The 25,860-nt window shown below is 43.9% G+C and overlaps 1 pseudogene; it reads left to right on the forward strand.

Annotated features, from left to right (window-relative positions):
- Nucleotides 1–23,720: 23,720 nt before the first annotated feature.
- Nucleotides 23,721–23,840, forward strand: LOC136646379 (5S ribosomal RNA; annotated as a pseudogene).
- Nucleotides 23,841–25,860: the final 2,020 nt, after the last annotated feature.

The raw sequence follows: 25,860 nt of genomic DNA on the forward strand, positions 1-25,860 counted from the left end.
TCTGGCACAGCGTCTAGTGTGGCTGAAAAGGCCGATTCGGGAGTGACAATCCCTTCCACACTGGGAGCAAGTGTTGTCTGTCCCTGGTCTGTGTAAATATACAACATTTAAATATACACATAACATATTTCTTAGAAACCAAACTTTCCTGGGACCAAACCGTTTTGATTAATGACCCAAACTTAAGGAGAGCCTACACTGGCAGAACACATGTTCTGCTGGTGCACGTGGTTGCAAAAGAGCCATAAAGCGCTTTGCAACACCACAAGGTCCAGGTGCACCAGCAGGAAGGCCGGAGACTTCCTGCACATGCTGATGGAGTAAAGGAGGACCACTGGAACAGGTAATTCCAGTCGGGGAGGGCAGGGGAGAGGGTTGAATGATATGGGGGAAGACAGAATGGGGTGTTGTTGGGGGGCAGATCAGACCGGGGAGGGGGATCACTAACCCCCCCCTTCCCACCTACACGGATCAACACAGACTTGTGCCAGCAATATCGCTGGTGCAGGTCTGAGATGACCCCATTGCAAATGTTCTCTTACCCTAAGAAGACCTCCAGGAGCCAAAAATTCCCTGAGGATGCAGCGTGCTCACACTGGCTCTACTACATTGCCATGCGGGGAATTAGGTTGGATTGGGCTGTTAGGCTGAAATTTTCTGGCTTAACTTCCTGGATCCACACCAATGTTAATTACAGAATTGTGCTGTTTGCAAAGGCCAGAGAAGCATAGTGAAGAAGGAATTTTTCTTTAAACTTTTTGGCAGCTTGTACTGTATATGATACACTTGCTGTCAATGATGCATATGTTGCTAAGTAATAACATTATCTCAGTCCTTAAGATCTTACTCCATGCTGGGTGGATTGATCTATATAAGCCAATGGTAAATACTTTCCAGGTTCCCCACAGCTGTCCCCCTAATCAATCATCTCCATGCTAAAGGCTTGTCTATTTCAGATATGTAACTATAGCAAGGGATCATATATGGCAGGCTTCAAACAGCTTAATTTGGAGTAGCCTCCAATTTGGAATACTTTGAGAATAAATGGATCAGAAAATAGTTGAACTTTCTTTTCCAAGTTATATGTGAAGAAAGGTACAGTGAAGTCCTAGCATTGAGCATAAGGCATTTTTTTCTAGCCATAGGTGATATAGTCTGCTGGAAGAGTAGACTTGTTCAGTGTTATTAATTGTTAAAATCCGTCATTCCCATATGGAATGCCACCACTCCCACATCTCACGTGCCTTCATTTGACGAAATATGACTCTGCACTCAAGGGAAAAGCTCTAATTTTAGTTTTAATGACCAAAATCTATGAACTGTGCACAGCTCATCTGAAAAATTACTTTATTCCTCTATAAGATTTCAGAATTATACGGTGCCGTCAGTCATCACGATAAAAGCCTGAGATCATGACAATATAAGCAGTATAAGATGGAATTGCTGGCATAAATGTTGCTTTCCCTTTTTGACTTTTATACAGCAATCACCACAGGAGATTGAGAATTATCCTTCTGCAAACACCATGGTTTAGTATGCAGTGAAGAGGAGCAAGAGCACACAAATAATGCATAAACTGTGCATCACTCAGAGGAGGGTTACAAACCAAAGTCAAATTGCCGATGCAAGTGTGTTTTTAGGGCAGAGCACTTTGAAATTCATTCACACACAGACTAAACTTCATGAGTGGGCTCTAATGGAAGGCACCTAACTTATATCACTCCACATCTGCTCTGGCAGCCAGAACAAATCCCTCTTCATTCATATGTTCACATATACATAAATGGCAGAAGTGTCACTAGGGTTTTCATCAACCGGTGCGAGAGCTCAATGCATTACCTCCATGATGGACCTCCTTCCACACCAGACCATACAGAATAAGTTACAATATCATATGCATAGTCTAAATACAGTGACATCACTCAGGTTGGTGAAACCCCCATTAACTTTATTTCTTTATTTTAATAAAGAGCAGTACAGGTCACCTGACAAATCAGTAACCAATAAAAAACCAGTGCCCAACTTGATGATACTTACACAACTGAAGAAGTGTTCTAGAATTAGCTCTGATTCATAGAAATGAGAGCTGACTCATACAAACACCTCATTGGTTACCTGCTGTGTCATTACAGCACCTCATTGGCTCTCAGAATAATCTCTCTCATTGGTCAGTTTTGAGTAAAGGAAATCCACTTTTTGTTACATAAGAATGTTGGTGTTCTAGCTGTTCCTTGTGGACCTTTTGTCCTCTTCTTTGGATACATGAAAATTTCATGATAGTTTACAAATAGCTTGCTATTCTGCTTCAAGAATTTGGCAAGCGAATATTAACCGAGTTGCAAAAGGTCCACTGTTACGTGACCTTGCCATCTATGGGAACGTTTACAAGATGGCTACCCATGGTTGGTTTCATACTTAGAGGCCTGCATGTGGAGCTATATTGTGTTCATGCCCAGTGCTCTTTGACCTTTACAGACCCAGGGCCCAGTTTTAATATTCACCTATAGCTTGAGACTAGGTCACGTTGGCAAGGTACGCAGAGTGAGAATTGCTATCCCTGTTAAAATTCCTTCTTCTACATCAGTGTTTCTCGAACTGTGGGTCAGGATCCACTAGGTGGGTTGCAGCCAATTTATTTTTTATATACTAGACTTGATGTTACTATAGTACAGGTGTGCCCAAACCCCGGCCCTGGGGCCACTTGTGGCCCTCGAGGCCTCTCAATGCAGCCCTCAGAGAGCTCCCAGTCTCCAATGAGCCTCTGGACCTCCAGTGATTTGTTGGAGCCCACACTGGCCAGATGCAACTGCTCGCAGCGTGAGGGCAACTGTTTGACCTCTCAAGTGAGCTGTGGGATGAGGGCTCCCTCCACTGCTTGCTGTTTCACATCTGTGATGCAGTAGTAGCAGAAAAGGAAAGGCCAGCCTTGCTTTGTGCAAGGCCTTTTATAGCCCTTGAGCTATTGCAAGACCTTCATTCATTCATACAAGTTCATCTTTAATATATTCATTTATGTAAATTTATTCAAATTTTAAATGTAAATTAATTCTTTCCCCCCCCCTGCCCCTGACACAGTGTTAGAGAGACGATGTGGCCCTCCTGCCAAAAATTTTGGACACCCCTGCTATAGTATGTAATTGCATTTTGGGAAATGCTGCACATCTGTACTTTTAACAGGCTACTAGGTATATGCTTTTAACAAAGATAGTCAATGGACTATCAATGAACTTACTCCCCGGTAAGTGTGGATAGGTTTGCAGCTTTTGGTATGTTTGGGGAACTTTTTTTTAACAGATTGGCAACTGCTTGGGAGAGTTAGGAGAGTTCTTTTACTCCTGGGTAAGTGTGGCTAGGATTACAGTTTAGGATTGTTAAATATTTTCCTGCTTGATGATGCCACTTCTGGTCATGACTTCACTTCTGCTGGTTCCTAACAGATTGTCTTTTTAAAAAGTGGGTCCCGGTATCCAAAGTTTGAGAACTACTGTTCTACATAATTATCTCAATTTAAGTTGCACATAACTCTTTTATATTTAGTTACCCTCTTGCTTTGTCCATTTAAATTCCCTTCAAATGTTGCTGTATATTTTGAAAAACAAACAAAACACAAACCTAACAACAGACAAAACAAAATGGTGGTGGTTAGTGATGTTTCCCACTTCTCAGTTCCAACCCACCAGTTGAAGACCAATGCTCTCACTTATGTTGGTATAACTGCACTGAATTCAGTGGGATTGGATGCACGTCAGACAAGAACATGAAGTCTAGCCTCTGCCTCAGAACTAGGGCACCATACTTTCTTTGTTAGAACAGTAAGCTTGACAAAAACCCACAGATGAGCTATGAATACATATTTGTGGGGAAATTGTGAAGAATGTCCAGCTCTGTGAACCAAGCATATTATAACTCAAGAAGGTAACCATTGGAAAGAAAATATGTGAAGATGAGTATTATATTAATGTCATTTTTCTGCAGCCCTCTGCATCTTTTTCTTCATCTAACCGCACATATGTGAGCAAAAATTGCTTCTGTGACAGGAGGTTGGAACAGGAACAACTTCTAAGTATGCCAGCAAGTGGAAACACATTATTCCATTTCTACTACATTTCCCCTCATAGTTTATACTTTGGGCTCCATAGATAATCCCATTCCCAGTCTGACCCAGTAGTATTATCCCTCCTGAATCCTTAACTCAGCACAAACCAGGCCACTTTCTGAGCATCTTGCATAAGGCATCAGTTAGGAACAATATGAGCACATAGAATCGCCTTTATTATGATTCTGACTCTGAACTTGATTTAGACCAGAGCAGCTGGACAAATAAAAGGTCCAATGTTGCCCTTTTAACTTAAATCCCAATTGGTTAAGTGCTTCGTTATCACAAGGCTATTAACATATTTAATAAAATGGTAGATGCCGTTAAAAAATCTTGACATTTACCACCGCTATCCATTAAATTAATAGCATGTTTTGTGGCACTCCACACCCCTGATCTACTGCAAACCTGGCAGGCAAGATAAATAGAATGATTTAGGAAATGTCAACATTTGAATAGGGAATTGCGGCAGGCACCTTTTGATAATTTGTTGATGGGTCAGAAGCCAAGCAAAGCAGCAGGTTGTTCAGCTGAAGAATAAACCTTGACTTCATTTACGCTCTATGACTTGGGATGTGTTGCTCCATGTTTATGATACCACCTGGGGTGACCATTGACATTTGAGCACTGAAAGGTGTTTGGGTTGTTAATTCCAAGCCCTATCTGCAGAGTTTTTACTACCTAGAATCTTGTTGTCAAGGGGAGATGTCAGTCCAGGAGGGAGCACATGTGGCATTAACTAGTGACAAAATAAGTACACTGAGTTGCCTCAAAGAAGGGTTTCTACCTGAAATATATTAGGCTACAGCATTTCATCACAATATGCTGTTTCTTAACATCTCCTGAGGTCTTTTATTCTCTCATGTCTTCTGCTTGTGGGTGACAGCTTCCATTTCTTTACTTCCCTTTTTTGTATGGAGGGGCCATTGGTTAGTGGTAGAACATCTTTGAACACAGAAGGTCTCAGTTTCAATCCCTGGTATCTCCAGGTAGAATTGACAAAGACCCCCTATCTCAGTGGTTTCCAAACTTTTAATATTGGGACCCACCAAAAAAAAAAATCACTTTACCAGCCACTCTGGGGCTATAATGGTGATTGGGCAGCAGTGCTGCCCCCAAATAGCAGGTTGTTTAAACCTTGATGCACATTGTCTAATCTACTCTGTCAGTTTCACAAACCACCAAAAATTGGGTCATGACCCCTCCTAGTGGGGCACAGATCCACAATTTGGGAACCACTGCCCTATCTGAAACCCTTCAGTTAGCCTTCAGAATACTGAGCTAGATGGACCAGCGGTCTGATTTTGAAAAAAACAACAAAAAAACACACACTTTCTCCTCATATTTCTCATCATCTGGCACAGGGGTGCCCAAACCCTGGCCCTGGGGCAACTTGCGACCCTCGAGGACTCTCAATGCGGCCCTCAGGGAGCCCACAGTCTCCAATGAGACTCTGGCCCTCCAGAGATTTGTTGGAGCCCACACTGGACCAACACAACTGCTCTCGTGTGAGCTGTGGGACGAGGGCTCCCTCCACTGCTTGCTGTTTCACATCTGTGATGCAGTAGCGGCAGCAGAGGAAAGGCCAGCCTTGCTTTGTGCAAGGCCTTTTATAGGCCTTGAGCTATTGCAAGACCTTCATTCATTCATATAAGTTCATCTTTAATATAATCATTTATGTAAACTTATGTAAATTTATTCAAATTTTAAATGTAAATTAATTCTCTTCCCCCCCCCCCCCCGGCCCCGACACAGTGTTAGAGAGACGATGTGGCCCTCCTGCCAAAAATTTTGGACACCCCTGATCTGGCATCCAACTTCAAGCTAGGCACAGTAATCTTGGAGGAACACACGGGATGCAGTTGGTCCCATGTGTTTCTCCAAGGCTGAGTAAAAATGCTTAGGATTGTGTGGTCAGTCTCCTGCTGCATGTGTTTTGGTGCAGTGGTTGTACTGTACAGAAATTGAGATCTGGACTTCCTGCTGTATTAGCATGAAAGAATGGAGATGCACAGATGGTCCTTAGACTATAGGGAAACTATAGGCCGGTCAGCCTAACATCTGACACTAACACTATAGGCCGGTCAGCCTAACATCCATACCGGGTAAGATGGTGGAATGCCTCATCAAAGATAGGATCTCAAAACACATAGACGAACAGGCCTTGCTGAGGGAGAGTCAGCATGGCTTCTGTAAGGGTAAGTCTTGCCTCACAAACCTTATAGAATTCTTTGAAAAGGTCAACAGGCATGTGGATGCGGGAGAACCCGTGGACATTATATATCTGGACTTTCAGAAGGCGTTTGACACGGTCCCTCACCAAAGGCTACTGAAAAAACTCCACAGTCACAGAATTAGAGGACAGGTCCTCTCGTGGACTGAGAACTGGTTGGAGGCCAGGAAGCAGAGAGTGGGTGTCAATGGGCAATTTTCACAATGGAGAGAGGTGAAAAGCGGTGTGCCCCAAGGATCTGTCCTGGGACCGGTGCTTTTCAACCTCTTCATAAATGACCTGGAGACAGGGTTGAGCAGTGAAGTGGCTAAGTTTGCAGACGACACCAAACTTTTCTGAGTGGTAAAGACCAGAAGTGATTGTGAGGAGCTCCAGAAGGATCTCTCCAGACTGGCAGAATGGGCAGCAAAATGGCAGATGCGCTTCAATGTCAGTAAGTGTAAAGTCATGCACATTGGGGCAAAAAATCAAAACTTTAGATATAGGCTGATGGGTTCTGAGCTGTCTGTGACAGATCAGGAGAGAGATCTTGGGGTGGTGGTGGACAGGTCGATGAAAGTGTCGACCCAATGTGCGGTGGCAGTGAAGAAGGCCAATTCTATGCTTGGGATCATTAGGAAGGGTATTGAGAACAAAACGGTTAGTATTATAATGCCGTTGTACAAATCGATGGTAAGGCCACACCTGGAGTATTGTGTCCAGTTCTGGTCGCCGCATCTCAAAAAAGACATAGTGGAAATGGAAAAGGTGCAAAAGAGAGCGACTAAGATGATTACGGGGCTGGGGCACCTTCCTTATGAGGAAAGGCTACGGCGTTTGGGCCTCTTCAGCCTAGAAAAGAGACGCTTGAGGGGGGACATGATTGAGACATACAAAATTATGCAGGGGATGGACAGAGTGGATAGGGAGATGCTCTTTACACTCTCACATAATACCAGAACCAGGGGACATCCACTAAAATTGAGTGTTGGGCGGGTTAGGACAGACAAAAGAAAATATTTCTTTACTCAGCGCGTGGTCGGTCTGTGGAACTCCTTGCCACAGGATGTGGTGACGGCGTCTGGCCTGGATGCCTTTAAAAGGGGATTGGACAAGTTTCTGGAGGAAAAATCCATTATGGGTTACAAGCCATGATGTGTGTGTGCAACCTCCTGATTTTAGAAATGGACTATGTCAGAGTGCCAGATGCAAAGGAGGCACCAGGTCTCTTGCTGTCTTGTGTGCTTCCTGGGGCATTTGGTGGGCTGCTGTGAGATACAGGAAGCTGGACTAGATGGGCCTATGGCCTGATCCAGTGGGGCTGTTCTTATGTTCTAACAGAGGCAGTTTTAGGCACAAGAAAAGCACAGTACTCTGATTTACTTGTCATACTCAAGGTAAATGAAGGCAGGTACAAGGGGAAGAAAGATCATGGCAGTGTTTCCAAGTTGAATGACTTTCAATAGTCTGTACCAAAATGACCTTAAACTGTTATGAATGAAATTACCTAAACACAGTATGGGTCATCCTAATGATAATCAGGAAGGCTGAAAAAGCCAGGTTCCCAAAATCAGGAACAGGACTGCGTGCATGTATGTGTGTTGACTCCATGAATACATTTACCCAAATGCATTTAGGTTGCTCCCGCTATACACACACCTACTTAGGGCCCGATCCTATCAGAACCTTACAGTGGTGCATCTTGTGGTCTGCCACCCTAAGTCCTAGAACAGGGGTGCTCACACTTTTTTGGCTCGAGAGCTACTTTGAAACCCAGCAAGGCCCGGAGATCTACCAGAGTTTTTTTTACAATGTTCGCGCCATCATAACATATAACATTTATGTGTACAATGTATGTTGGTGTACCTTGAGCCCCACTGAGTATAACAGGACTTACTCCTGAGTAGACATGCCTAGGATTAGGCTGTGAGGCTGCAATCCTAGCCACACTTTAAAAGGGGATTGGACGAGTTTCTGGAGGAAAAATCCATTATGGGGTACAAGCCATGATGTGTATGCGCAACCTCCTGATTTTAGGAATGGGTTAAGTCAGAATGCCAGATGTAGGGGAGAGCACCAGGATGAGGTCTCTTGTTATCTGGTGTGCTCCCTGGGGCATTTGGTGGGCCGCTGTGAGATACAGGAAGCTGGACTAGATGGGCCTATGGCCTGATCCAGTGGGGCTGTTCTTATGTTCTTATGTAGAATGTCAGCACAAGGCATCTCCAGCAACACTTGCTATGCTCTCAGGGCGCAATCCTAACCAACTTTCCAGCTCTGACCTAGCTGCAATGCAGATCCAAGGTAAGGTAACAAAAGTGCCTTTACCTTGAGGAGGCCTCCTTGACTACCTCCCCACTGCAGGGTGCAGTGCATGCCACATTGGCACAGCTATGTCAGTGCTGGAAAATTGGTTAGGATTGTGCCCTCAGTGTGCTGATACTGCAGCTAGTTCCAGTATAATCCAAGGGAAAGTGATAGTGTCCCATTGCAGTACTTCTGGCATAGGCCTCACACTAGGTCTCATGCTCTGCTCTCATTACAAAGAGGTTTGGACTGTCAGCATGTGATTTTCATGAGGCTCTTTCTGTTTTCTGTGGCAATTTGAAATGACATCCATTCCTCAGCCAGCCAGCCAGCCAGCCAGCCATTGTTGCCTCAGCAAGTGTTTCTATTGTGACATAATTGCTATTCACCTCAAGAGTTGGTAAATTGGATTCTTGCCCCATCTATCACCTATTGGTTAATGTCTGTGACATCACTGCAAGGTACAAGTCTGTCTCCATCTCCTGACCACTTGTGTCATTTTGAACATATCCCACATATTTTCAACTGCCATTCTCCAGGCTGCTCTCTCTTCTTCCCTTTTGGTGGTAATGCACTCATTCCCACAATTTAAAATGAGCCCAGTTATCCCCTAGCACAGTGGTTCTCACACATTTAGCACCAGAACCCACATTTTAGAATGAGAATCTGTCAGGACCCACCGGACGTGTTGTCATAACCAGAAGTGACATCATCAAGCAGAAACATTTTTAACAATCCTAGGCTGCAATCCTACCCTCACTTACCCAGGAGTAAGTCCCATTTACTATCATTGTTAAAAGAATATACATAGTAGCTTGTTAAAAGTACAGGTCTGTAACATTTCCTCAAATGCAGTCATATACCATGGTAGCATCAAGCCTAATATATTAAAAATAAAATATTGAAATGAATGGGGAACCACCTGAAATTGGCTTGTGACCCACCTAGTGGTCCCCAACCCACAGTTTGAGAAACACTGCCCTAGCAGCAAGGTTAAGTATGGCCTTTTCGATAATATAGAGATTATTATATAAATATATGCTGGTGGTAAGGCCAAAACAGTGCAGCTCTATGGAAAAGCAGCTATGTCCAGAAGGGACAGTTCTTTCATTTGGAAAGGCTTTTAAGTGTTTATAGTTCTAATGATGTGAGTGTGAAATAGCTACAAACACATATTTCCATGGTATGTTCATGTTAGCAGATATTTGGGGGCAATGGCGGATCTGTAGATTTAAAAAAAAAACATGGTGATTGATTCTTAATTGGAATGTGTGACAAGACCTACATGCAGCTTATTAAGAGTAATCATTTCCAAATAGTCACAGATGTAAAACCAGGAAATATCCTCAAGTAGTGTGAATCAATATTGATCCAGCAAGTTTAAGGAACATAAAAGGATAAATCTGCAGGTAGATTATTACAACCTGCCATTAGAAGCCTGCTTTTTTATGGTATTCAAACATCTTGGTCATGAAAGGAGAAATATAACTATAGATGAATTGCAGATGTGGGCAAAATCTTCCAAGCCACAGTTTGTTGAATCACTTTATCATCATTTGTTCCAGATATCATGAACTATACAGTCTTGCAAGGACATGGATTGGAATGCCACATATTAATAACTAGCTATAATTATGCACTCATTGGTGATGGGGAAAATATATTTTTTCTTCCAAGTTGCATACTTTTGACATCTGCTATTCCAAAGCAATTTACTGTACCAAGATCGTAGATAATTTCTAGCTGTTCAATGGCAACATCCCCCTAGAGACTAAATTAAAACATTTCAACACATGTATATTAGTTGTTGGCATCTCTCCTTCACAAAGGTACACGGAAAGGTCTACAGGTGCGTTTGAGTCACTGATGCCTGTGAGGTGAAATTTGAATCTTAGAAGAACACTGTAAAAAGTCTCATCTGAGGTGTCAGTTGCAAGCATTTTTGAAGAAGTACAATAGTTTACATTAAAGCGCTGATCTAATGGAACAACTCAACAAAGACTCCAAAGCAAGGATCAGAAGGAAATAACTAAATTGACATTATCAATTATCAGTTTATTATTATTATTATTATTATTATTATTATTATTATTATTATTATTACACGCAGGGCCTCTGAGTGGAATTTTATCAGGGGTACAAAGTTTCTTTTGGACCCCTTTGCAAAGTGGAACGGGTGAAACAGAGCAGGGTAGGGTGGTGAAGGGTGAGCAGAATGGGGGCAGGGAGGGGCCAAACAGGGTAGCGGGAGGGTGGAGACAGCTGTAAAAGTCTTCAGACCCCCAGTCTACCCATCCATGTGGCATCAGCAGCTAGATACAGCAGCTAGATACAGTAATACGTTAAACACTCCTAAGTCTCTCTAAAATCTTTTAAATATAGAAAATCATGCAGAAAATTATCAACATCATATTTAGGCTCACACTAGAATGGAAAGTGTTCTGTGTGTACCAAAACTTGTGTCTGCAGCAGCTGTAGCCATGCAGCTGTGTCCCTGAGCTCCTATCCTCTCCATGGCAAGTGGATCTACATGCCAAAGAACTAGGCCAGTTTCCTCCCAGATTTGACACTGTGTTAAGGAGTGTCATGTATACATTCCTCGGCCCAGCATATATGGCTTATCAGTAGCTGCAGTAGCTGCAGCCACACTCTCGTGGTAGTGTCCCTAGCATCCCATGCAGGGAAACAAGTCTGAGTAGATAGGAAAAGATCCCAGGAAATTTCTGGGGCCCCTCCTTGGCCCCCTTTTTGACCCTGGGCCCCAGTACAAATTACCCTCTTTACCTCCCTTTCCTAGCCCTGCAGCCAAGGTTCCTTTTTTCCCAATTGGGCAGCCAATCAGTGTGCATTGTTACTGTGATGGTCTACCCCATCTTTCCTGCCAGGGCAATTGGATGGAGAGGAGGGACAGGGTGTGGCAGGGCATCTACATGCATGCAGTTTTGAAAGCAGGAGAGAAAGAGGAGGCGAGGCAAGGCAGAGACAAAGAGGAATGCCATGGCAGGGGAAAGCAGACAGGGGAGTGAGAGACCAAGGTGGTCTGCTTGAGATGAGGGGAGCTTGGCCAAAGCCAAAGTCTCATGCAGGATTTATTTTATTTAGGACCCTAACTGGTGACTGTTCAAACTGCCCATCCGATGCAACATGGCAGTGGGACCATTGCCAGGAAAGACCTGAGTTCAGGTTATGACCCACTTCCGACCCCCAGTGGAAGACCTCTGGTGTAAAGTACTAATTGCACCTTCCAAACAGTGGCACACCAGCTATTATTTCTTTGAGACAGTTATATGATTGTTTCTCCTGAGACATCAGTTAGGATTGGGCTGCTCCCTTCTTGTCCTACTGTTGGCTTTATGTGAATGGCCAAGACTGCAAACATGTTTTGATAATTCGACTGAAAAATAATGGCCACTTTGTGCATATATATGTGGTACTTGTTTTTAAAGCTATTTGGCAACTTACAGCCCAATCCTAACTAATGTTCTGCGCCATTATGCTGAAACACTGCGGTGCTGAAACAGTCTCCACTGCATCTAGTATGGAAATAGAGGCTGCTGGAGGTCTCCCCAAAGGAGGGGACATTTTTCCCCTTCCCCCAGGCAAGCCCCAGCAGTCGCTATGGGGCTACTCAGGCTCACAGCAGCAAAATTGCTGGCACAAGTCAGAGCAGCCCCATGTCAGGAAACCAGGCCCAGGAAGGTGGATAGGATATGACAGTAGCCACTGCTGCCTTTCCCACACCTCCCTGCCCTATTACCTCTCCTCATCACCTTTGCTCCTCACCACCTTCCTTAGCCCCTTCACCGGCCTGTGGAGAGCCTACCTGCTTTAGCAGGCGCAGGCCTTCGACTGTCACCAGTAGATCTGTGTAGGCCTTTCTGCCAGCGTCATGATCCTTTGTGCTGCTGCAATAGTGTGTATGCTTATCCCACTGGCAGTAGCTGGTTTAAGAGCATAAACATTAATACAGAATCCCAGGACAATCTAAATGTGCCAAGTTAGGGCCCAATCCTATCCCATTTTCTAGTACCGGTGCAGCCATGCCAATGGGGCATGCACTGCATCCTGTTATGGAGGGACAGTCACAGAGGCCTCCTCAAGGTAAGGGAACATTTGTTCCTTTACCTTTGGGCTGCATAATGGCAGCACTGATGATGGAAAGTTGGATAGGATTGGGCCCTTATAGGACATCTCCTTCAGCAGAACATTCATTCATTCACTCATTCATTCAAAAGATTTTTATCCCACCTTTCTTCTGCTGGAGCAGATGCCCAAGGTGGCTTACAATTTATAGAGAAAATTCAGTTCCATAGAACAAAACACCAATTCCACACTGCCTTGAACTCTGACATCCTGCAACCCTGTGCTGCTGCACTTATGTTGCTTCTCAAGGATCTTCTCTGGACAGCTGAACAGTCCTGCCATTGCATGTCATACCAATAGGATGGGAAGTGAAGAAAGGGAATTCTCTAAATTTCTGGCAAGTATATTTGCCTGACATCCCCTCACTTTTCTTCATACAAACTGTACAAGATGATTCGATTACTTCTTTTCTGCATTCTGTGGGAGATCTAATGGTGATATAGAAATGACAGAACACTGGGGGGGTCCATATGGGAGATGAGGCTTTCTGGGTTGGAAGCAACTTCTGGATCCTGCTAGATTATAACTAATCATACCCAGACAGAAGCTAGCACACAATTAAAACCTTCCCACATGAAGTCGTTAATCCTGACTAAAAGATACCAAGAAAGAAAGTGCTTATGTGGCATCAACACCATTATTTATGGATATGCAGAGAGAAAAATGGTTAACCCCTCATTCTCCCTGAAAACAACTTTGACATACTGGAAGATCAAAGAGAAACAAATTATATGGATTTTGATGAATATTTCTTTGCCAGGGCTGAGCACAGGAAATAGAACTGTAAGTGTGCAGGCATTCTAGGTTGTGTTTAGACTAGAGTTTCAGTCAAAGACAATGTTTGCACCATTCTGTTTGACAGATAGACAGATGTCTTTGCTTTTGGCAGTGTGCTGTAAATCAGTCAATCACAACACGGCTAGAGTAAAAAACAGCAAATGGTTTTTTCTTGTGGGACCCAAAACAGAGATAGTGGGCAGAGTAAAGCATGTTACAGCTCAGAAAACGGTACCACCAAATGAAACAAGACCAAAAAAAAATGAAAAGACTCCGGTCTTTGATGAACCATTGAAAGAAGTTTTCCAAGCCAATATAACAACAGTAACAATTTATTGGTTGAATACAAATGGCTGAATAGAAAAAGCAGCCATTTGAAAAGATGTTGAATAGCTGGAAAAATAAACCACTACGTGGACAACACCTGAAAAATATTGACGGAAAAAGTGGTAGCTTGACTGGGGCATGGCTGAAACTGGGTACCATCAAGAAAGAAACTGATGGTCTGATTTTTGGGACACACAAGAACAGGCACTGCAAACAAATGTTATGATGGTCAAAATCCAGAAAGTCGGTGAAAACCCTAAGTGCAAACTTGGCCAAGACAAAGATGAGACTGTGTCTCATCTGATATGTGAATGTAGGAAAATCACGCAGACAGATTTCAAAGTTGGACACAACAGAGTTGCAAAATTAATCCACTGGTCAATATGTAGAAAGTATACTTTGCCAGCATTGAAAAATGTTTGGGCACATCAGGTTGAGAAGGTGTTGGTGAATGAACAAGTCAAGATCCTGTGGGACTTTAAAATTCAAACAGACCGACACCTCAAACATAATGCACCTGGAATAACAGAAGCAATAATAGAAAATTGAAATGTCTGGCTAATGGATATTGCAATTCCTGATGATGCCAGAGTCGACGAAAAAGAACTAGAAAAAATGTCAAAGACCTGGCCGTTGAAATCACAAAACTATGGACAAAACATACCAAAGTGGTCCCCACTGTCATCAGGGCTCTTGGAACAATTTTGAAAAGTTTTGTGAATTACTTTAAACAACTGAAGCTAACTGAAATACAATCAGATCTGCAAAAAACAGCTCTTTTACGAACATTGTACATAATTCGCTGATACTTAGGTCTCAGGCTGAGACTTGTATCAGTTGCTCAACACCAGTTAACAGCTGTGTTTCATGTAGTTTGGAATAATAATAATAATAATAATTAATACCTCCATCCTACACATTTTGTATGTCTTCTGTGAATTATAAGGTCCTGGTTTTGGAAGACCTTGTATCATTGTTGCTCTATAGGGAGAGTCAATGATGTTCAATAAATCAATACTTGACACTCTTTTATCTCTTAGCCTTTCAAAGCTACTCAGAAAACAATATATTTTCTCCCTGTTTTTTCAGATGCACAGGTCTGGATGCCTGAGCATTAATATACCTTGAAATATTGTACCTGCAGAATATTTAGCACCACCAAGAGCAGCAGATGTTGAATCCCCAAAGCTAGATAGGGATAGTAAAACTGGGTTATTTGCACACTTTCTTGCTCCCTAAAGCCCATTTCAGCTGGCCATATTTCACAAATAATCACCTGCAAACACGAACTGAAGACAAACTTCAAAGAACTCTTTTGTGATAACAGTAAAGCTTGTCTTAGCTCTGACAGAGACCTTCAGCTGCAGAGGTTAAGCAGATACAGTTGCAGCCAAACTTAAAGAAGGGAAGATAAATACAGAAATTTAGCCCTTTCTAGCTGCAATTCTAGCCACACTTATCTGGGAGTAAGTTTCATTGACTATAATGGGACTTGCTTCTGAGTAGACATGCATAGGATTGCTTCCCATCTCAATATCAGGAATTAATGGTCTGGTAGGTGGCACATTAAGTGACACATCATGGCTGAAGACTATCACTCCAATCAGGAGACCTTTCCTCCTTCAGGTAGAAAGGTCTCCTCTCTTTCCAAGGGTGACACTTGGAGCCTCGCACCTTGAAAACTGTGTTTAAAACTGTATTTAATCTAAGTCCCCTCCCCATACGATTTCAAACTTGAACCAATGCAAAGTTCCCTGAACAATTACAGGAATGAATAATTTCCTTGATGTCACTAGAAGAAGGTTCGCAAAAATGAAGGCTCAGGAGGCCACATGTTGGGAGTTAGTATTTGGAAAGGGGAGGACACTAATTAGTTAAAAGAACATACAGATACAAGAATAAATGCTTCCATGGGATGGACTTAATTGGAGAAGATCTTTCTTGCTATCTCTCAGCTCTCTGGTGGGGGATGCTTCCACAGCACTAGATAAACTTTCTGATACTGAGGTGGTGGAGTTCAAGTTTAAGTTTATTAGGTTGATCAGCACATAAGCCATACACCTATTTCTCTAAAATCTTAAAACCAGAGTTTAAAACCACATAGAAACAGAATTTTGGTATATCCACAACACACTCTTTGCAAAGACTACTTAACAGTAATTTCAGTCTTAAAGAGTCCGAAAACAGAAAATTTATGTATCCATTTCTTTAAGAATCAATCTCTCCCTGCTGTATATTTTGGGCATCGAAAAGAGGTGGTGGAGTATATATCTCTCTGGGTGGGCCTTCCAATATGTATTAATGTAAAAAAAAAAAGAAGACGGATCGAAAGAACAGTAGAAAATGAAATTGGGAAAGGTGGCAGGTTGCCAAGTCTATGTTTTGCTATGCTCTGCCTACAGACACACTGATTGTAACTCTGCAGCAGTTATATATTCTGATAGTGTAGCAAAATAGAGGCAGTTCACCTATCTAGAGAGTGTCATATAGCAAGAGCTCCCTCAATATGACTATGAAACAGCTGACAAACTGAGTTTGAAGACATAGCCAAGGATAATAAGAGGCAACAATAAGATAATAGGATGCAACGACCGCATGATTACCGAAGAGGGCAATTTCACACATCCAAGCTGTCTGCAATTATTATGTGAATAACTCAATGTATGAGCTCATCCCCCAGTCAATTCCCAAGATCGGCATAACTTATGGATGTTTTTCTGTCGAGATATGAAACTTTCAGACCCCTTTTAGATTGGTGCCTTAATGTTAATACTGTCAGGGTCTTGGACAATAGGCAAGATTTCAGTCAGGTATGAGGTTTTAAACCAATTTTCTCTGGTAATAAAAGCCTGTCAGAAATAGATTCATGGGTAAGTATTCATTATGCGGGGGAAAAGAGAAGCCCATATTTCCCGATGCACCTGGTTTTTACGCGGCAGGTGGCCAGCTACATGCCATTCAGCCAATTTCATCCTGGGGAACAGTTTATCTCTGAAATCCAGCACCTTATATGTGGGGAACAGCCCAGCGGAACTGCGGAAAAATGGGATTTCCAGCTTTAAAAATAATCTCCCTGATACAACCTTTGACCTTTAGCGAATACACTACTGAAATTGTATATTACTCATTCTAGTCATTCTGCTAGACGTTAACAATGGCTTTCTTTCGTAGTGTCAGGATCAATTTGTTTCATTTTCTTCTCTGTTTCTCTTGTGGAAGGGAAGAATCTCAGGACTGAGAAAATTGTTTTTAATTGGCTTTTGATGTGCAGGAGATTATTGAAAATGCAAGACCTTTGACTCCTGCTGCTCCAAGCCTTCCCTGCTTCACAGGTTCTTCCTGGCTTGCCAGTTATGGTGACAATTTTTTCCACTTGGGTAATGGTAGTTGTGCTCAGATCTACAGTGGCTGGGTGGTTATAAAGTGGTTATACAGTGGCTGGGGGGGGGGATGAAAAGTCTGTCTCAAGTGAATGTTTTTAAGGCAGTATCAAAATGGTTTCTGACTTTGTTATGAAGTGGCAACAACTGGATAGTGACTCAGTACTACTAATCTGAGAAATTCGTATTATTTATGAATGTTCAAATGATTCAGAAAACACATGTTTAAAACTGTTAAGTGGCTATTGGTTTTTTAAAAAGTAGAATTTTAAAAAATTAGTGAGATGAAGGGAGAATGGGGCAAGAAGATATTGGCTTCTTCATTGCTCATGGGTGAAGAAAGGCTTCTCAATGTGCTTGGCTGCCTCACATTGGTTCTTAGGGAAAAATTTTTTCATCCCATCATGCCCCCAGTTATCCTAGAAACTTTCTGCACCAAACTACATAGTCCTTGGGGCAACTCTAGGTCTGATCTTGGGACTGGTTCTCATATCCCTAGGAAAGTGAATTAGTAATTAGTATCACAGTAGCTTGTCTGTAACACCTCTCCAGCATCTATGAACAATGATAAGTAAGAGAAGAGGACCAGAGTATTAAAACCGGAAATGCTTTTTGGGTGAGTGAAGAACGGTGAATATTCTTTCAGGAAGTCATTCAGCAGGACTTGTTTAGTTACCAGCTAAGCGCTGGGTCTCACAGCTTGCACCAAAGTCCAAGGATCCTTCCATTCACTTAGTGGACTTTGAATAGAACCTCAAGCAGTGGAGTAATATCTGCATCACAGAACAGGTGACTACTAAGTGGAATAGCACAGCATAATCCGGCAGCTGCTTTTTGAAAATCCCTAGGCTGGTTTCAGAGTACTCAGGCAGCTATGGAAGCTGGAGCATCTGAGGGTCTTTCAGAATCTGCAGACCACCCACCTACCATCCTCAAAGTTCCCCTTTGTAAGGCATCATTTCCAGCCTAAGTGCTTCAGTTCAAAACCATTCCGAAGGGCAACTCATTCCATTCTCAAAGGCTTCTAGAACAAGTTGCCTGATGCTCCCATTTTAAACCTCTTCGCTTTAAGAAGCAGCTACGGAAGTGTATGGTACGAGAGTGGCTGATGTTAGTATTTAACACTTGAACATTAAAATCTGAAGATAGTTTCTAACTATTAATGTTCCTATTCTAGCTCAGTGTACCGTTGCATATTGGTGTGCTGCGAATGGTCTGCCGGTATGCCATGGGAGTTTGGGAGAGGGTCATTTATTAGCAGGGTTGGGAACTCCACTCAGATGAGTCGGACTCAAGTCATGAAAATGCATGATTTTGGGTGACTCAGCAACTTGTGAGTTGCACACATAGAAGACTCTGAAAAAGACTTCAGCCATGGTCTCCACCAGAGGTGCCCAAACCCCGGACCTGGAGCCACATGCGGCCCTCGAGGCCTCTCAATGTGGCCCTCAGGAAGCCCCCAGTCTCCAATGAGCCTCTGGCCCTCCAGAGATTTGTTGGAGCCCGCACTGGCCCAATGCAACTGCTCGCAGTGTGAGGGCAACTGTTTGACCTCTCACATGAGCTTTGGAATGAGAGCTCCCTCCACTTCTTGCTGTTTTACATCTGTGATGCAGTAGCGGCAGCAAAGGAAAGGCCAGCCTTGCTTTGTGCAAGGCCTTTTATAGGCCTTGAGCTATTGCAAGACCTTCATTCATTCATATAAGTTCGTCTTTAATATATTCATTTATGTAAACTTATGTAAATTTATTCAAATTTTAAATGCAAATTAATTCTTTTTCCCCCTGGCCCCCCCCCGACACAGTGTCAGAGAGCTGATGTGGCCCTCCTGCCAAAAACTTTGGACACCCCTGGTCTCCACACATGCAGACTCGAGTATGCTTGTGTCTGCGTGGGCTTGCTTACTGTTTTCACGGCATGAAAAACCTTGTGGGGCCAGAATTCCGACTGGGCAAGCAGCAGAAAAGTTCCAGCTAGGAGCCAGGAAAGGGTTAATGTTGCAATGAATGGGGGGGGGAGATGGGACTGGGCTCTCTTTTCCTGTCTCTGATAGGAAGGAAGGAATGGATGATCATTGGACAAAGGATGGGCGTTCTGATATTTCCATTGGCTGAGGGAGGGCAGGAGGAGCAGCCCAAGGGAGTTCTTGCCTTACAGTTAGCTGGAGGGGGAAAAAGAGATGGGGAAGCGGGGGGGGGGGGAGGGAGGCTGTTCATAACAATTCATGAACCTCATGGCTTCTATGGGCTTGTTGTTACTTGGAAGGGAGAAGCCTCATTGAATGACTAGCTGCAGTGGGACCACTTCTGGGTACTGCTGCAAAGGATTGGGTCGTCCTGGTAAGCCTTGCAGCTGCTGTGCTTGACCCTCTTCCCTCTTGCCACTTCTGTCCCTGCACTCTCACACTCCCTCCCACCCCTCCTGCCCTGTTTACAGATGGGCAGGGACAGCAGGGGAATGAGTAAAGAGAACTTTCACACACACACACTCCCTTCAGCAGCAGCCCTGTTTTTTTTCCACAGCAGGCTTTTTAAAGGGAGGGGGCGACTTGACTTGAGTCCTTCGGAGTTACTAAGGGGTGACTCGGCAACTCAAAAAGTGCCCCCATTATAACGCTTTTTCAAGTTGAGTTGCAGCGGGTGGTGACTTAGTCAAGCCCCACTGAACTTGCCTATCCCTGTTGATTAGTAGGGCCATTGCGGGATGTGAGTCCCCCCCCCCCCCCCCCGGCAGTGCAATGTGCCTTTTCAATTGTCAAAAAACTGATGGTGTACCTTGACAATTTTAGCACCTTGGTGATGTGCCGTGAGGTGAAAAAGGTTGAAAAGAGCTGTTCTAGCTGGTCATGCTTAAAAATCCATAACCTTCTTTATTCTGAAGTTTGTCCTGCCACTGTATGACCAACTCTTAATGTATAACACTGAACATTTGTATTGTGCTTTTGGAGTGTGCAAAGCATTTCACAAGTATTTTCTTGATGTTTTTACAACAAAGTGATTAAACAGTATTATCTTCATGTTGCATCTGAGCTTGAGAGGAAGCAGCCTGCTATGCAGTGAGCTCAGTAATGAGAACTCAACTAGGGGAGTCCTGATTCACAGCTCAGAGTCCAATCCTATGCATACTCAGAAGTATGTCCCATTATAGTTAATGGGGCTTACTTCTAGGTAAGTGTGGATAGGATTGCAGCCTCAGTCTTTTAGGGCCCAATTCTATTCAGCTTTCCAGTGCTGATGCAGTCCTGAGTTCAAACTACGTTTGTTCCCTTACCTCAAGGAGGCCTCCATGTCTGCCATCCCCACTGTAGGATGCAGTGCTGGCCTATTAGCACAGTTGAATTCACATTGGATAACTGGATGGGACTGGGCCCATAGTCACTACACTACACCCTTTCTCATGTGTGAGCCATCGCCATTCTAAGAACAGCCCAACTCAGTCACATGTTTGGTCACAACTAAGTCCCACTGCACCAATAGAATGGCTTGGTAATATGAGCCCAACCATGTGGGATTTCTCCATATAGCATATAATTAATATGTGGAACTCCTTGCCACAGGATGTTGTGATGGCACCTGACCAACATATTTTTAAAAGGGGATTAGAACCGATTTATGGAGGAAAAGTCCATCACAGGTTATGAGCCATGATGACTGTATGCAACCTCTGGGTTTTAAAAGTAGCTTATCTCTGAATGCCAGACGCAAAGGTGTGGTAATACAGGTATCTTGTTGTCTTGTCTGCTCCCAGAGGCATCTGGTGGGTCACTGTGAGATACAGGCAACTAGGCTAGATGGGCTCTTGGCCTAATCCAGCATGGCTCTTCTTATGCACTTACGTGGTGCTAGATTTGTTTTTGTTTTTTTTTTTTAAAAAAAAAAGTTTAAGTAGCAGCTTTGGAGGAGCCCTGACCTGGACTGGGACTGCAGGATATAGGGTGAATTGTTTGTGCTGTGGTCCTGATGAAAATACCCTCCTCCCCAAGCTGTTATTAGCCCTGGGAGGGAAGCTCCCATAGGTTCTTGAATAGCCCTGCCCCACAGCTGCTCTTTGTTTTTTAAAGACAGAAAACCCAGGCCCAAATCCTAACCAACTTTCCCGCACTGACATAGCTGTGTCAATGGGGCACGTGCTGCATCTTGTAGTTGGGTGGCAGTTACGGATACTTCCTCAAGGTAAGGGTGTGTTTGTTCCCTTACGTCAGAGCTGCATTGCCCTTACTTCACTGCTGGAAAGTTGGTTAGTATCAGTGGCGGACCTCTCCAGCCCACACCCCATGGGATGTCACCGCCCCCATGCGCAAATCCACTTCTCCACTTACCTGGAGTGCACAGTGCCTTGCGCGACTTCAGGACGTGTCAGGGAAGCCTTCTAAAGTTTCCCTGACACTTTAAACTGTGCTTCCAGAAAACCGGAAGCACCATTTCCAACTGTTGGGAGCCTCAGAGAGGCTTCTGTGGGGTCCTAAAGGCACGCAAGGCTCTGCGTCTGGGACATTTGCCCCACAGAGTGAATGGGAGGTCCATGACTAGTTAGGATTGTACCCCCAGTGACTTATTTAGTGTCTCATGGTTTTACCCCGGATATTCTTACAATTACAACATTTGAATGTCATCTTGCGTGTGTTGACTTTGGAGAACATTCCATTCATGCCAACTAAACGTGCATAGGATCGGGTTGCATGGGCTGTGACTGTGGGACAGATTTGCTCCAGCCAATTTAGCTGCACATTTTTGCCTTGGCTCCAGTTTAAATTCACCCTTCCTCAACATGTGTGAGCCCCAAGTGTCCCGAGGGTTCCAAAAGAGGCCTTATGAATCAATATTAATAACACCTCCTCATCCATTCAAGAAATACATTGTCTAATTCACCCCAGAACTGCATCACAGTAGAGTCAGAAAAGTGTTATTTATTAAGAGTCAGTTGAAAGATAAACATGTGTAAGTGTCACATTTGGCAAACGTGACTCCTGAGGCTGAGAACTCGGCTTTCCCAGGAAGAAAAATGCATGTTTGCCTCCTTGTCCCCTGCAGTTATTTAGACATGGTGGTTAGCATCACTCACAAAAAGTGCCTTCCCTCCAAGTTCCCATTCTCTACTGACTGGGAAGTGTCAATTGTTGTGTACAGCACCACTGTCTGTTGCCATGGAAATGTAGTGAATGTTAACCTGATGACTTCACTCCAGGACAGAAGACAGGAAAGACGCCCATAGTTTGAAGAAATACGACTTGATTAATAATTAGGGAATATTGAGGAAGGCTCAGTCATTCTGGGAATAATCATATGTCCATAGCATGGTTTGAAGGGCTAATTCTTTACTTTCTTTCTGTTTTGGATGTGCTTTGTGCTGAAGGAATGAAGATCAAAGATGGAGTTGGACGCACGGCAAGCAATGCGTCCCGGACTGCTGTTGCTCTCCACTTTTGATCGGTGCGTATCAGAAGAACTGAAGGTGTCATGCAACACACTGTAACTTTCCCGTCACTAAAAGTAGTAACTAAGTAACATCTGAGCTAAAGGCTATCGGGTGTCAGTAATGATGATGAGAAGATTTGACCGGGAAGGAGTCCGATATTGTTGGACACATGTTAACAGCAGTGTGAGTGTGGAAATGAAAGATCCAGACATATGCGTTCTAAAATTATCCATGAAACTAAAACCAAGGGCAACATACTTAAAATATTACTGCAGCTTGCCTGCAGGCAGTCTGCAGAGGGCCAGCAAAGTGCTCTTCCACTGTATCACTGCCTGGAATCTGCCTTTGATATCAAGAGTGTATAACCACTGGATTTTGACGCCAACTTATCCTATCTCGCTTTACCCCAATCTCTGCTGCCTTCCATGCATTTTTAAGATTGCTGTCACAGTGCTGCTTGGCATAACTTCAGTGGATCGTTTTTCGTAAAGCAAAAACAGCCTGCTTGCATTGCTGGGTCAGGATAACATTTGGAACATTTTCATTCTGAGTCTTTTTGGGGAGACTTTGTTTTCATTCCTTTTGCTGGGTAAACTGTTCTCAGAATGTGTGTGTTGAAAAGTAGCATATAAATATTCTTCATGATGGTGATGATGGTATACCTTAAAGATGCTGATAAAGTCCAAATCATACAGTGGGGAGGGAAAAGTTACGGTAAGTTTTGATAACATTCTAGGACCAGTATCACAACTTCAAGTACTGTAGCCCTTTCCAGAAGTGTGGACTGGTCCTAAGAATATTCATTTGACTCTCACAGGGTGTCAGCATCATGGTGGCAGGATCTACCCCTGCTAAACACATGCTTATTGGCACATCTGCAGTGTGCCTGTGCATGTATGCTTGTAGCCCCTTAGGGCACAATCCTAACCCCTTATGTCAGTGCTTTCCAGCACTGGCATAGCGGTGCCATCCTGCAGTTGGGTGTTACTCAAGGAGGCCTCCTCAAAGTAAGGGAATGTTTGTTCCCTTACCTTAGAGCTGTATTGCCCTTATGACAGTGCTTTCCAGCAGCAACTGTTACCCTGCATGTGCCTGATCTCATCTGACCTTGGAAGCTAAGCAAGGTCAGGCCTGATTAGTACTTGGCTGGGAGACCACTTGGGAATACCGGGTGCTGTAGGCTTATACCATAGTCTTTTGAGACTGAAGGTTGCCAACCAATCATAAGGGGTTAGGATTGCGCCATTAGCTGTGCAATTGTCCTCAAAGAACTAGCCAAAATATCTATGGAGTAGACATAGTAGATGACACCACTGTGACTGTTCCTTTTCATATTTTCCCATAGTGTTTTTTTTTTTAAGCATGGCTGTTTTGTGCCATGGCTTGTTGATAAACAGTATAAAAATATAAGTCTTAAATACACATCCATTTCATATTGTTTTCCTTCAATTCAATTATGCTATGGAATTTTCTTTTTCTGAAGGGTCATCCAGCTCCTAATATCAAATAATGGAGATAATGCGTCAGTGATTTGTTTATGAAAAGTACTAATGGGGATCTGAAGAGCCCCTGGGAGTGGGTCCAGGCTGGGAAGGGGGGGGGGGGAATAAGATCTGCTGTGCATGGCTGCAGCTGAGATCCACCCCCTCCCACCTCTGGCATGGCCCAATCCCCACATCAATCTGCACCAATTCACCCCTACTGCCAACCTACTGGCAAAGAGAATGTTCTGCAGGTTTCTGTTGCCTATTCACAGCCTCCCAGCCTTTGCGCTGACAGCACTCTGTGCAATGCCTGCCATGCTAGTGCAGGATATAATGGTGAATTGCAAGACCGGCCATCATATCCTGTGAATAGAATTGGTCTGTGGCATCTGTAGCCCTGTTTAGACTGGTCCATAGTGTCTGTCGCCCTGGTTAGACCCTGTTTAGTCCACTTCTTAAAGGGACCTTTTTCACACTCCTTCCCTACACTTTCCTACCTGAACAGCTGTTATACTATAGGCCCAAACCACACATTACACATGGTCACAGGCAACTTTCCTCTGACGTTTTCATAAAAGAAAAGCAGGCATGGAATGCTGCAATTTTCAGCAGGTTACTAGTAGCGAAGAAAAACTTAATCCTTTCTTCTTGAGCTAATTTTGAAACTCAAAATGCCATCGCTCTTTGCAGTTGCTTTTCTCCATTATTGGGAAAAGGCACAGGGATCTGTATCTTTATTTCTTCATAAGGGAAAGCGCCTGGGAGGAACCGAAAGGGAAAACAGCCCAAGAGGGAAGAATAAGCAGTTCCTCCCTCCACACAAATGATCTGTCCAAGACCAAAGCCTCCAACTGCTAGTTTTTCTTCTGGACATCAGGTCCATGTAATGTCTATTAGAGAACAGGGATGTTGTGATACAAACTTGAGCAGTGGTTATCAGTACTTAAGCCTAGCAGACTTGATAGCTGCATCCAGGGCTGGTCCAAGACGTCCTGACTCTTGAAATGGCATGCTGAATGCTGACTTGATTACCTTACTGCAGGGCTTTTCAAATTGGGGCATTGCGAGGGCCCTGGCCTCTGCCCCCTTAAAGGGTGGTGGCAGGGGGAGGCAGCAACGCGATCCCCAGGATTGTGTTGCTAAGGAGGCTGCAGGGACTGGCATTTGCTCACCAGTCCCTGCAGCAGCCTGTCGGGGGTGCAGGGAGCCCTGTGTGAGCATCCGCAGGGCTCCCCACAGCTTAAAAAGTGAAAGTGCAGCGATCGCTCTCCACTCCCGGTTTTGCGGAGGTGGGGCGCTATCACTGCGCTTTCACTTTTTAAGCTTCAGTGAGCCCTGCGGACACTTGTGCAGGGCTCCCCGCTTCCCGACAGGCTGCTGCAGGGACTGGTGAGTAAATGTCAGTCCCTGCAGCCCCCTTAGTGATGTGATCCGGGGGATCGCATCGCTGCCTTCCCCTGCAAGGACTTACTACAGTCCTCCAACTCCCTGTGAGTTTGAGAACCACAGCCTTACCGGATGAGGTGCCAGCCCCTGTGCCTTCTACTCTCCAACATTCTAGCACAGAACTCTCCTCCTTTCCACATGTCCTCTCTATTCCATTCTTCTTTTTCTAATCCACAGAGTGGAAGGAAAAGGAGAAACAGTGGAGGCAATTAGGCAGGCAGATCTGGGTGCCACCCCCCCCCCCCAGCACTGCCTGATGCAAGTGCTTCAGTT

The sequence above is a fragment of the Tiliqua scincoides genome, chromosome 3, assembly GCF_035046505.1.
Source record: "Tiliqua scincoides isolate rTilSci1 chromosome 3, rTilSci1.hap2, whole genome shotgun sequence".
Taxonomy (NCBI): Eukaryota; Metazoa; Chordata; class Lepidosauria; order Squamata; family Scincidae; genus Tiliqua; species Tiliqua scincoides.